The sequence below is a fragment of the Amblyomma maculatum genome, chromosome 1, assembly GCF_055883805.1.
Source record: "Amblyomma maculatum isolate TAMU_Amacu chromosome 1, ASM5588380v1, whole genome shotgun sequence".
NCBI lineage: Eukaryota > Metazoa > Arthropoda > Arachnida > Ixodida > Ixodidae > Amblyomma > Amblyomma maculatum.
The window spans coordinates 27,039,304-27,052,473 of NC_139344.1; the positions used below are offsets into that span (position 1 = coordinate 27,039,304).

The 13,170-nt window shown below is 44.8% G+C and overlaps 1 long non-coding RNA gene across 2 annotated transcripts in view; it reads right to left on the reverse strand.

The window, feature by feature from the left end:
- The window catches only part of LOC146201992 (uncharacterized), a 54,561-nt gene that overhangs the window by 8,262 nt on the left and 33,129 nt on the right, over positions 1–13,170 (reverse strand). The window contains exon 2 of one of the 2 annotated variants that reach the window (XR_014703604.1): positions 2,918–3,145. The exons of the other annotated variant lie outside the window; for it this stretch is intronic. This is a non-coding gene — a long non-coding RNA (uncharacterized LOC146201992). The remainder of the gene's footprint in view (positions 1–2,917; positions 3,146–13,170) is intronic. 2 annotated transcript variants of the gene reach the window in all.

Below are 13,170 nucleotides of genomic sequence, written 5' to 3' on the forward strand. Positions count from 1 at the left end.
CAGGTATGCCCGCTCTTCAGCGTCTGTCAAGGTACGCTGCTTGTATTGATCCTTATTTTTTGACAGCCTTGAATATCTGAATAATGCAGCACTTCGTCTTCCCCTGCATAGCTCATGATTGAAAGGGGGAACAGAGATTGAGGTTTTTGTGAAAGTACTCGTCTAAAACCATGAGAAAATTTATCATTGCTGACGATAAAAGTTTATGGTTTAGTTTATTGGTCAGATGGTTCTTTACTGTAAGTATATAGTAGGTATAGCAAATATATAGTAAGTATAGCATGCGGGCTGGCGACGCAACCGCTTATTGAATCATATCTGTTTGTAGACTGTCTAAAATGGCTACCGAGGCACAGTCAAACATAACGATTGCGGTCTTCCATTAGTGCCAAAGCACTATTTCATGGAGTAAAAGGGGGGTATGTGTGAAGCCTCGACCTTCGACTTTGAGGATGCCTCTGGCACGTGACAAGGTCAGACATTGATTGGTCGGCGGTTTCCTTTTCGGGCACAGAGCAGTGGACTTTGCCAGGGCTGCAAAAGAATGTGCGTTGCTGCCTTCTTCATCCAGTAACGGCAGTAGTATTCATTTTTCTTAAGGTCACTTGTCTTTGTGTTTTCTTGCGATAAACGTGTGTGTGTGTTTGTGTGTGTGTGTGTGTGTGAGAGAGAGAAAGAGAGAGAGATGCAGGTCAGCAGTGACGTTTGTGTCATGTGGTTTAATCGTAAAACTCGCGTGATGAGAAGGTGAATTCAGCCTGCTTTGAAAAAGGGTAGCAAGCCTTATCCTTCGCCGCAGTTGTCGGAAGCTGAAAGACGCCACGCGAAGCAGCATGAACAATATCGCCAGAGAGCGCAGCGACAACGTGATCTATCTCCACCATCTACTAAGATAAACTAAGCAAAACTAGGACTTTCTCATATTATGCTATAGGTTAGGCCAGGTCAAACCTCCGCAATTTTTTTTTGTCTTCCTTTACTCTGCATGTTGCATGCAGCCCAGCTTGAAAAACTCCTCCATCGCCACAGTAGCTAGGACGTTAAAACGGTGTGATCATGCAGTATGCATGATTGCGTTGACACCTTATATGCATTTGCAGACTTGGAGGTCTTTTTAGCGATCTGCTAAACGGTAAGCTATAATATTAGCCTTGTATAACGTGGTATATATGTTTCGCAACCTTTTCGGATATGAATTCCCTGCAAGAAATAAACCTTCGTGTAGTGTTGTTGCAGAACTAATCTTGCAAGGCTTTTGCTTCGTCCACTTGATGTTCGGTCTAAATTAATTCACCTATTCCGTTGTCATTTTCATCCTTCTGATCCTTCTGCATGGTCACACGTGCCACTGTTTATTATCTGGTCTGACTTCACTTTCGACTATTATTTGCGTGCACAGCGGGGATTACTGGCGCATCAGTTTATCCATTTTTCATGACGTGGAACGTGGAACTGAACGATCGTGATCCTACCTTTCTTTCTAGTCATGTTTACTTTGTGTAGATACCAGTGTTCTAGACTGCAGACACTTGCGTCCTTTTAGGTGTTTAGCAATTAAAGGTTAGCCGCAACGACTTTGTATTGCCTCTGAACCAGGAGACTTTTGTTTTCCTTTTTTCGTAGCATACTGTGGATCGTCTAGTAATTTGCATCTCGCAAATGGTGCGATCAATAGTCCACCAAACCTTCCAATTTTTTGCTGAACCTATCAGTGGGCAGTGCTGCTGCACCTGCACGGCGCTCGATATTCATACCGTGGGCTGAATGTAAATTTTTTGTGTCGACTCGCATCGCCGGTGATGTGCTGCGACAGACGTGACTCTTCTCGCCGCACAGTTGCTGCTTTCTCTTCGTCAAAGTCGTTGTCGGTCTAGCTAAAATTACTTTCTTTTTAAATTAATACACTAGCAAGTTCACATTATGTTTACTTTGACCTCATCGATTTGCAGTAAGAACGCAGGGTGAGCCTTGAGGCAGCGAACTCTGCTCGCTCTGTTGTTTGGTTCGAGCATTAGGAACGGAGGCAGAGTACAGTGCACGCAGTACCTTGGGATAATCGCTGCACTGTTACTCTGGCACTCAGGCGTAAAGCAAGTAATAGCTAACATTGCAATTCCTTTATTATAGCAGCTACAACGAAAAATATTGTATATGAGCCTAATCTGCAGGCTAGGAAACCTCATTTTACGCAATGAAAAATCGCTGATACACTACACTGCTCTTGCTATTTTCTAACGGCTCCGTGGCACCTTAAGAAGCCCGCGGGGTTCTCTCAATGAAAACAGAGCCAAACTGTGATCCCAAAGTTCACTTAGTGATTTCGGATTGTCCCTTTGCTTTCTATCGCAAAGCTAAGGGGCAACGTGCGAATAAAAGGGCCGTAAGCAACGGGCTCTGTTTTGTATACTGTAAACAACGCCTCTTACGACCTCATTTCAGTCCCCAATCCTCTCGAACGCAGTTACACCGTAGTTGCAACTCAAAACGGTTCCGAGCTCGAAATGCTGTCCCCTTTAATAATCGCAGAAGTAAGTGATTCGCTTGAAGTCACTTCGAACGCATCAGCTATATTCGCATGATAACGTTAAGGAGTTTAGGGACCCCGGGAAATCCGGGTTGCGCTTTCACACTGTGCTCTATCCAAAAACAAATGAAATAAGTAAATTAAGACTGGTTACTACATACCGGCCAATAGCGCTCACAAACGTGGATTAAAAAATGTTTATGAAGGTTCGAGGGCGAAGGTAGCTGTGATGTAAATTATGGGCCCAGGTCCGTTCAGGAGTCCAGGCCAGGTAACAGATCAGGTTCACGGACACACGCACGCTTTTCTTTCCTTGACCATAACGTATCACGGATCACCCACGCATACAGCCTAGCTTAATGTCTAATGGGACATGTCCAAAAAACGTCCTACTTCTGTTTAGTCCGCTCGTGGACGACGCCGGTGCAGGCGAGTACGACGGTGCTCGAAGTCCGGTTGAGGCGAGTCCTACGATGTTCGAAGTCCGGTTGAGGTGACCGGCGGCCGGGGTGTGACGCGGGCCCTGTTCACGCCCAGGCGTCCGAGTACCCGGTCGCGCGGCAGGCCACGCCCGACGTCCCAGTACTCGGAACCAGGTACTGCGGTGGGTCAGGCCGGGTACTGCAACAGCACCAGTGCAGTGGTATAAGTGCGGCGGGCAGGCACGATGGAGCAGTCGAGCTGCCTCCGGGAGTTGTCCGTAGGATGGCAAAGCGCTGTGCGCCACCAGATCCCGGACCACGTGCCCGGCAGGTGCTGGCGAGCCGGCCTTTTACGCCAGGCCCAGGACGATGAACTCAACCACCAGCCACGCTCAGGAACGTCTGTCCCGTTTTCCTGCCCCGAACAAACTCACGCTCACTGGCACGCCCCGCACGCGGCCGCACTTCACTTCTTCTCGAGCAACCCGCGCACTCGCCACGATCACCATCATCACAGTTGCAGACCGTGATTAGAGACATAGTTGGGCCTCATCAGACGTGTGGTATTAAAAGGCGCTCCATTTTCACGAACATCCATAAAGCTCGCAGTGTACTAGAATGCAGTGATGACAGTAAAGGCCAGGTGGCCTTTTTTTCAGATTGACTTAGTAAAGGCATTTTACTGTGCCGCTCACGAACTGTTGTTTGCCATTTTAGACCATGTGAATGTCGGTTCTGTTGTGTTGCAGACCGTGATTAGAGACATGGTTGGACCTCATCAGACGTGTGGGATTGAGAGGCGCTCCATTTTCACCAATATCCATAAAGCTCGCAGTGTACTAGAATACTGTGATCTCAGTAATGGCCGGGCGGCCTTTCTCCAGATTGACTTAGCAAAGGCATTTGGCTGTTCCGCTCACGAACTGTTGTTTGCCATTTTAGACCATGTGAATGTCGGTTCTGCTGTGTTGCAGACCGTGCGTGATTAGAGACATAGTTGGACTTGATCAGACGTGTGGGATTAAAAGGCGCTCCATTTTCACCAATATTCATAAATTTCGCAGCGTACTATAATACTGTGATCACAGTAATAGCCGGGCGGCCTTCCTTCAGATTGACTTAGCAAAGGCATTTGACTGTGTCGCTCAAGAACTGTTGTTTGCCATTTTAGACCATGTGAATGTCGGTTCTGTTGTGTTGCAGACTGTGATTAGAGACATAGTTGGACCTCATCAGACGTGTGAGATTAAAAGGCGCTCCATTTTCACCAATATCCATAAAGCTCGCAGTGTACTAGAATACTGTGATCACAGTAATGCCGGGCGGCCTTTCTCCAGATTGACTTAGCAAAGGCATTTGACTGTGCCGCTCATGAACTGTTGTTTGCCATTTTAGACCATGTGAATGTCGGTTCTGTTGTCCGTGAGGGCGTGGCTCTGGCGTATCGGAGCTGCACGACGAGATTGATTAACAAATGTTTAGGGGCCCAGGAATACACAGAACTGTACAAGAAGGACCCGGATGTGCAAACCCAACATAAGACTGTTGCAATTACTGATCTTGAGCTGGGCATCCTGAAGAGTGAAGTTGAATGGGCTCAGCCAGCCTTGCTAAGAATAAAGCTAGCGGAATTGATGGCATTCCAGCTGATTTGCTTCAAAACCTCAACCATGACGCTGTTAACATTCTGCATACATTATGCCAGACGATTTGGACAACCCTGCAGTGGCCACAGGTTTGGAGGAGGTCAGTTTACATCCCCATTCCAAAGAAAGGCAGTGCCAAATATTGTTCCAACTACCGCACGATCGCGCTCATTTCGCATGCTAGCAAGGTGGTGTTGAAAATCTTCCAAGGTAGGCTGCAGCAGTATGTGGATCGGCAGCTTCCGGACGTGCAAGCTGGGTTTCGCAAGGGCAGAGGAACTAGAGACCAAATTGCCAACCTTCGCTGGATCATAGAAAAAGCAAGAGAGTTCCAGAAACCCATCGTACTTCGGCTTTATTGATTATGCGAAAGCGTTTGACTGCGTAGATCACAGCAGATTGTGGCAAGCTCTCCAAGAGATGGGAGTTCCAATTCACCTCATCTGTCTCCTCAGGAACCTGTATGAAGGACAAGAGGCCACAGTCAGAACTGGGCATGGTCTTACTGATTGGTTTCCGATTGAGAAAAGAGTGAGGCAAGGCTGCATACTGTCGCCCTGCCTATTTAACCTATATGCAGAGTGCATCACGAGGCAGGCCGGTCTGGACGAGTCTTCAGCTGGAGTGAAGATTACTGGAAAACGTATCAACAACCTTAGATATGCGGATGGCAGAAAGTGAAGTGGAGAAAGTGAAGTTAATGGCAGAAAGTGAAGTGGAGCTCAAGAGAGTTCTGATGAGCGTACAAGTAGAGAGTGAGAAGTTTGGGCTTAAACTGAACATTAAAAAGACACAGATCATTGCGTCTTGCCCTACCAAGTCCTGGAGCATCAAGGGACAAGGAGTGGATGTTGTGACAGATTTTCTCTTCTTGGGCTCCAAGATTACCCTGGTAGGAGACTGCAGCCATAAAATTAGGAGACGCCTGCTTCTGGGAAAGAGAGAGATGGTTAGCCTTGACCGCCTAGTAAAGAGCAGAGACATTATTCTGTCAATCAAGATCCGTATAACTCGTGCTATGGTCTTTCCAGTTGTGATGTATGGATGCGAGAGTTGGACTGTGAAGAAGGCTGACCGCCGAAGAACTGACGCGTTTGAATTGTGGTGCTGGCGGAGACTCTTGAGAGTTCCTTGGACGGCCAGAAGATCAAATCAGTCGATATTGTCGACCATAAACCCTGACTGCTCATTGGAGGGTCAAATTCTAAAGTTAAAGCTCAGCTACTTTGGTCATCCGATCAGAAGAGAGGAGTCGCTGGAGAAAGATTTCATGTTGGGAAAGGTTGAGGGTCGCCGGAGAACGGGTAGGCAGCGAACGCGATGGTTAGATGGCATCCTCGAGGCGCTACAGATGAAGTTATGTATGTTAGGAAGATAGGGAGAGACCGGAAAGCGTGGCGTGACATTGTCCATAGGGTCACGAAGAGTTGGACACGACTGAACGACTGAACTGATTAGTGTACAGCGTTCCGTACGCCAGGGCTGTCCCCTCAGCCCTCTTTTATTTTGCATTTTGTTTGAAAATATTCAAGGACAATAGCATTCAGGGATTCAATGTACAAGCAGCCGAAGTAAAGCTGTTAGCGTATGCAGTCGACATCGCTGTTTTTATCTATGATGAGGGGAGCATATGCCAAGCTGTGAAGTGTGTGCGCGAATTCAGTCACGTCACCGGTAATGGAGTTAACTGGTCGAAATGCCTCGGGCTTTGGCATGGAAGGTGGCCATCTACGCCTGAACGGTTTTCCAGTGTGCCTTGGACGACGACGCTAGATAGGGACTTGGGGGTTCAGCTTATGGCTTACCGTGACAGTGAACAGTATTGGAGAGGGCAGGCTAAAGAGATTAAGGACTACGCTGAAAAGTGGAGAGGGACCGACCTATCTATTTTTGCAACGGCCAAAGGTTGCAACTTGTTCTTTATCAGTAAGCTCTGGTATGTTATGCAGGTGTTGCACTGTTCACAGTTAAATATTCAGAAGCTGCACAGGAATCTCGCCGTATTTGTCTGGGCGTCTGAATGGGAGTGCTACAGCCGGACTAACTTGTTCAGACAAGTAAAAAATGGTGGGCTAGGATCGGGCCACCTGAAGTTTGCGACAGCTGGTCAGTCGTTTTTGTTTTTTTTTTGTTTTTTTAGAGACACGACTGACCCTTTCTTACGCACCGTGTGTTAAGTCAGACGAGGCGGCTGCTACCGGGGTATATATATATATATATATATATATATATATATATATATATATATATATATATATATATATATATATATATATATATATATATATATATATATATATATATATATATATATATATATATATATACACAGTAAAATACCACTTGAACGAACGTCACTTAAACGAAGTATTCAGTTGTACGAACTTTATTAATTTCCCCCGCCGAAGCTCCACTGAACGCTATGCAAACGCCCTTCATTTTAACGAAATTCAATTGTTGCTCATTTCAGTTCTACGAACATTTTCTATAACGTCCTCCTGTGTTTCCCACGACATACTGAGTATTTCAATCAGAACAACGTGCACTTTTTACTGAATATTTTGAGAAACATATTTTATTAGCGCGTGACGAAAGCTGGCCGTCATTTAGCTCTAAGCTTAGCTGGCTATCTAAACAATCCTGTATCCAGCGGAATCACAGCTATCTTTGTATGCTTAATTGGATCCACAGTCATAGGCACCCATAGCCACAACTTCAGCCCTACAAAGCTTCTTAGCTCCAAGGAAGGCGTACGTATACATGCTCGTTAATTGTGATCTGCGGAAGGAATGATCTGGTTGGAGGAAATGAATGCCTCTGCTGCCCAGCAGACCGTTCCGCCTGATGAGGTTCACGGGAGCTTGCACACAGTGACTGAGGCCAAGACCACTGCAGTCCTAAGTTCAAAAGTGCTGGAAATTTTCAGTTCAGCGAACGTTCACTTTAACAAACATTTTCCTACGGTCCCTTGAAGTTCGTTCAAGTGAAGCTTCGCTGTATATATATATATATATATATATATATATATATATATATATATATATATATATATATATATATATATATATATATATATATATATATATATATTTCAACTGAAGATTTTTCCGCAGGGATTAAGGGCTTTTATAGAGAAGCCGTAGCAAGAGCTCGGTTCCTTTCAGCGCGGTTTTCAAGGGATTATTTTTCAACAGTAAAACGAAAGAAATTGTACCGTGCATTGTGTGACATTATGCTTCCTGTGCCTTTGTACAGGGCCTTGCACAGTGGAGGCTCTGGTGCAGATGTTTTAAAAAGGGTAAAAAGAATGCAGGTGACGCCAGGAGCAAAAACCTTCTTTCTTAAATTGCACACCGGAACCTTGCCGGTAAAACTAACTTTGGTTGAAAGGGGAATATTTATAAGCTGCGGATCACACTGTTTAATATGCAGGAAGCCAGAAACAAAAAACCATGTTTTTTTTACAATGTTGGGAAGGAGTATATTTTTGGGATGAATTGCAGAGAACGCTAATGAAAGATTTTCCGCTAGACCCGCATGGCATTCGATATACTTACGTGTAGAAAGTGAGGATGGGGGTACCATTTGATTTAATTATGCTCATGGGCCTTCACTGTATATGGCGCTCAAGAATGGCGGGTTACCATTGCGATAAAGATGCACGGCCTGCCAGAATTTATTTTCTGGAAAGCATGGGCAGGTTTTTGGCAAACCAGAAAGCTGCAGCAGAACCACCCAAGTGGCTCTCAAGGCTAGAGCCTTTGTTGTGTATGCGTGAATTTTAGTGTGTCATATGTAAATAGCGTATGTAAATAGCATTTCTGTGATGTTTGTTGATTTTTTTTTCTCGTGAAATGCAATGTGTCAAGACCAGGCAATAAAGGAAAGTAAAAAGCCTCAGTGGCACAGTGGATTAACACTACTTATCCGAGCACTGAGCGAATATAACTTATGTTCGAATCCTGTACGTGCAACTTATGTTTTAGTTTTTTTTTTTTATTGCAACATTAAAATCAAATCAGCTACCAATATCTTTCCTGGGGGGGAGGTGTTTCCTTTTAGGTTGCATCATGTGATGTTTTTAATTTTTAATAGACACAAAAGTGACAGCATGACAACGGTTACACTATTTAATTATTTTCACCGTAATCAGTTCCTGCCTTTAGGGAGTGTATGTTACCTGGATGGATGGATGGATGGATGGAATATAGGAGCGTCCCCTTTGAAACGGGGTGGTAGCAGTTGCTATCATGCTCATTTTTTCTCCCTATATCTTATTTATTATTTTAGATTGGTTAACTATACCATCATTTTGTTTCTCGAATTTTTCTTTCTAAATTAGTAACATTATGTCACTTCACTGCTTTTAAGCCACCAATCTTCTAATCGTTTTTTGCTAGCTTCCACCGCAGGTTCATTCATCCGGTCACTGGTATCTCTAAACCCCAGAGCTTCAGGAAGAGTACTGCGCCTGCATCGACTTCCGGATGGATACCATTACATTCGAGTATAATATGGTTAATTGTTTCTGTGGATTGACCACATACTGCACATGCGTTATCTACCTTGTTTAATTTCTTTTTGTAGCTGCATGTTCTAAGACATCCTGATCTAGCTTCAAAAAGTAGTGCAGTGGCTCTTGAGTTACCAAACAAAGCTTCCTTCCTGATCTGCCTTTTCCACTTTCAGTATAATTCCACAATCTGCTTCTTTTCCATTGAATTTCTCCAATTTTTACCTTCTGTGTTTTTCACCTTTAGAGACACCTGTCGGTAACAATCGCCGTTTAACCCGCTGAGAGGTAACCAGTGAGAAGAAAGAAGTTGCGGGATCCTACCGTTGAAGAGACGGAATTACGCTGCTGGAACATGCAGGCACGTTCGCACGGCTTGGTTAAAGCTGGACTTCACATATATTTCGAATGGCCTTTCATACAATGTGGTATCTTAAGAGTTTATGCTAAGGAATGAGTGTGAGATAATAAAGGGGAAAAGCAAAGAATTAAGGAGCAGAAAAGTGCATGTACTCGGAAGGATCCAGAAGGTAGGCCGCAGACAGGATCCATAAATGCTGTCGCGTCCGTTTATTTATTTTTTTTTACTTCCCTGAGTTTAACTAACAGTTGCGTCGTTTTTGCTCGGTTATTTGACCATAAACAATTATTAAGCATTTCCAAAATTGTAATTCGTCTCATTGTTTTTCGCCTTCGTGCACGGCCGCAAATAATCCCAATTACGCACATATTTGGTGCCATTCGCAAGTCTATAAGTCTATTTCCTTGATGGTGCTATAGTCCCGTTACCGAAAATAAGCATGTTTTAGCATCCCAAAAGGCAAAGCCGCATCTCTGACGTGGAGTGTAGATTGAAAACACGATTTTACGCGCAAATGACACGATGCGTTGTCTTCTGTTTTTGTTACTGCCAGTTGCAAACTTGCCCTCTGAATTTTGGTAAATCGAGTACATGCACCGACTCGCATAGAGGACGTCCACTTCAAGGCCAATTAACTTGCCCGCACGCATGCGATAAAGTTGTGCACGTTTTGAGGCATGAGCTACATTCAAGTGCTCCGCAGTGATGGACAAATAATGAATGAATTTAAGGGTCAGCGATATCAGGCTCCTCCGACCAAGCGATGATTGGTGGCCAAGGGTCTCAAGACGCCGGCGAACAATGGCTGCCACATCTATGTGCCCACTTCCTGTACACACAATGCTCCATTGAGTAAATTGTCTTCATCTCTCCGAGAATATAGTCACTCGCCACGGCTCGCGACAAGTAGGAATATGACAAACTGTATATGTTCCTGGTCGATGCTCTGTGCCGGTTCAGGCTGTCGCACACTCCCGAGCTCTGTGCACATCACCACCTCCAGTTCTACCACCTTATAGTTGCTTAAAACCAAAGGAGATGATATCGGCCGGCGTACAGAGACTCGCAAAGAAAAGCGCCTGCGTTTTTAAAAGCTATTGTAGCCTCGAAACAAGCACACTGTGGAGAGTCGAGCTTAGCTACTTCTATACAGCAGTGGCGACACGGTAAGCACCAATCGAAAATGGGGTTACCTTCCATTTGTAACAGTCACTTATCTTTATCTATTGTACGCATCCTCTCTTTAAAATAGTGTCTTTCGACCGACATGTAAATAATGCAACCTGCGCACTGTGATGTGCAACATGTGCACATCATGCACCGATTCCAAAAGCTATGGAAGAATCAGCCACGTATTTCAGATGTGGCTGATTCTTGGTGTTTGCGCTGCCGTTATCGCAGCCTCCATCACTAGACTGACTGCATGTCCTTAATAGGCTCACTTACAATCTGTCGGAAAATGTAATGAAATATTTTTGGGGCCAGATGCAGCGCCGAAAGGGCATTTAACGCTGAAAACGGAGCACGAATAACAAAAGGAATCATCGCCATTTGCTACATCCAGCAGAGTGAGAGAAGATGGGCTAAACGTTTATCCGGAACGAACTGCAACCTAGCTCGCACCATACTGCGTCAGTCCAGGTTCATGGCAGCGTGCAACTATAGTCTGATACTCAGGCCCCTCAAAAGTGGCCTTTCGGTCAACGGCGTCGACCTAGCGTCATGACGTCACGGCAAATCTAGTTAACCCGTGGTCAATCCCATTGAAACAGCTATTCCCCTTCGATGCCACAATAGCAGGTATTGCGACCTCATGTCAATCGGCCGACGCCATTGGCTGGAGGACCTCCATTGATGCGACTTTTCTGCTGCGTTGCGGAGCTGTATCCGAATACTGACAGTGTTTTGTACTCTAGGGCGTGGACAAGAAGATGTGGAAAAGACGCCGCCAGTGCTAACTTGTCTGAGAACCAACAGTCTGGGTTAGCCAAAGGTTTCTATGCATTTCTGACACTCGAACAGGAAGCGAGACTTTTCAGCAGCGGGAAGATGAATGACCGACTAACAGTCAGCTTTTCGTGGAGCATGTTGAGCAACGTGGTTTTTTTTTTTTTTTATGATGATTTCTTTCTGACAATCCCTTTTCGACACAACAATTAGCTAACCCGGATAAAAAGATATCAGCATGTTTTAAGAATTGTTTCCTAATATTTACATAATGTAGGGGCCCAGCTTGACCAGAGTCCAACTATTCTATCAAATGTCTGAAACAGGGACGATGCGAATTCGTACTGCATTACTAGTCCTTACGATTCACCTTAACAGACCCGCGCAAGCGGCTCAATGGCTATAGGGCACTCGACTGCTGTGCCCGAGGATGTGGGATCGAATCCCTGCCGCGGTGGCCGCTTTTTGTGCGATGACAGTGCACGTTAAAGAACTCCAGGGCCCGTATTCCGAGTTTGCGTCGTTACCGAAAGTGTCTCTATCTCCCTGACCTCGAATCATCTGACTGGTGAAAACGTCGTAACCGGAAGTGGTGGCATCAAAACAGACATCCGATGACTCGAGGTCAGGGAGATAGTGACGCTTTCGATAACGACGAAAACTCGAAATTCCAACCCAGGTGGTCGGTATTCACCGAGCGCTTCACGGCGGCATTCTTCACAACATGAGCAGCTTTTGGACGTTAAACCCTATAAACCAAATCAAATCCCTCTCCTGAATATCATTTTTTCTTTGAAATGGCCGTTCTCGAGCCATTCACACCGAAATTATTCGCCAGACATCGCGGTTCACTTATTTTCACTTCAGTAAATGTCTACAAATATTACGAAGTGCGAGCAGCATGCCGTTTGCGGCACTGACGCTAGAATTTTGGTGCTTGAGAGTGCCTTCAAAAACTGGTGCACGGACGCTCGTTCGAAGAGATGATCATATTTCCTTTTTTCTTTTGTTCGACGTGCGCACGCCACAGTAACTGCGCATATAAATGCATGAAAACTGAAAGTAACCTTATGTAATAAAAATCAAAAAGAAGCCCGCAGAGCTGTAAACGGTCATGAAGACGGCAGCAAGTGACAAGCTTCCACAAGTCCGCTTATACAAATACTCGCCACTTTGACATATCTGGGACGTCTGCGATCACAGGGAAGTTCTCTTGTAGAAATAAAAATAATGTTAACTTTTCTAAACAAAAATTGTAGACCCACCGTAAACAGCCAATGCAAAAGCCCCAAAAAGAGGACCAAAAACCGCTAAACTTCGTGCCTCCCGCAAAAAAAAAAAAAAAAAAAAAAAAAATTTGCCCGCTTAGCAGAGTAAAAACCCACCAAATTTAGTGGGAAACCGCCAACTTGTCAACACTGTGTAAAGTAGTCTAACGCTAGGACGTCTGAACAACCGCGGCAACGAAAAAAAAAAAAAAAAAGATACGAAAATGAAAGGCGCAGAAAACGGGACTATTTTTCAGCAAAAGTGTTACGTTTCTTTAGGTGTTCAAGCATGACACCGGAATTCTCGTCAGTACGTTGGTCTGATAACGGTTCTCCTGCATCGTTCTAGAATGAATTTCTTCGTCTTAGGCAGAATAAGTACACTACGCGCAATCAGGACAGTTTCTTCTGCAAGGACTCCGTCAAAAAGGTATAAAGGGGAGCATCATCATGAAAAAAACATCTTGCGGAATTTAAACTTCGCTGTAA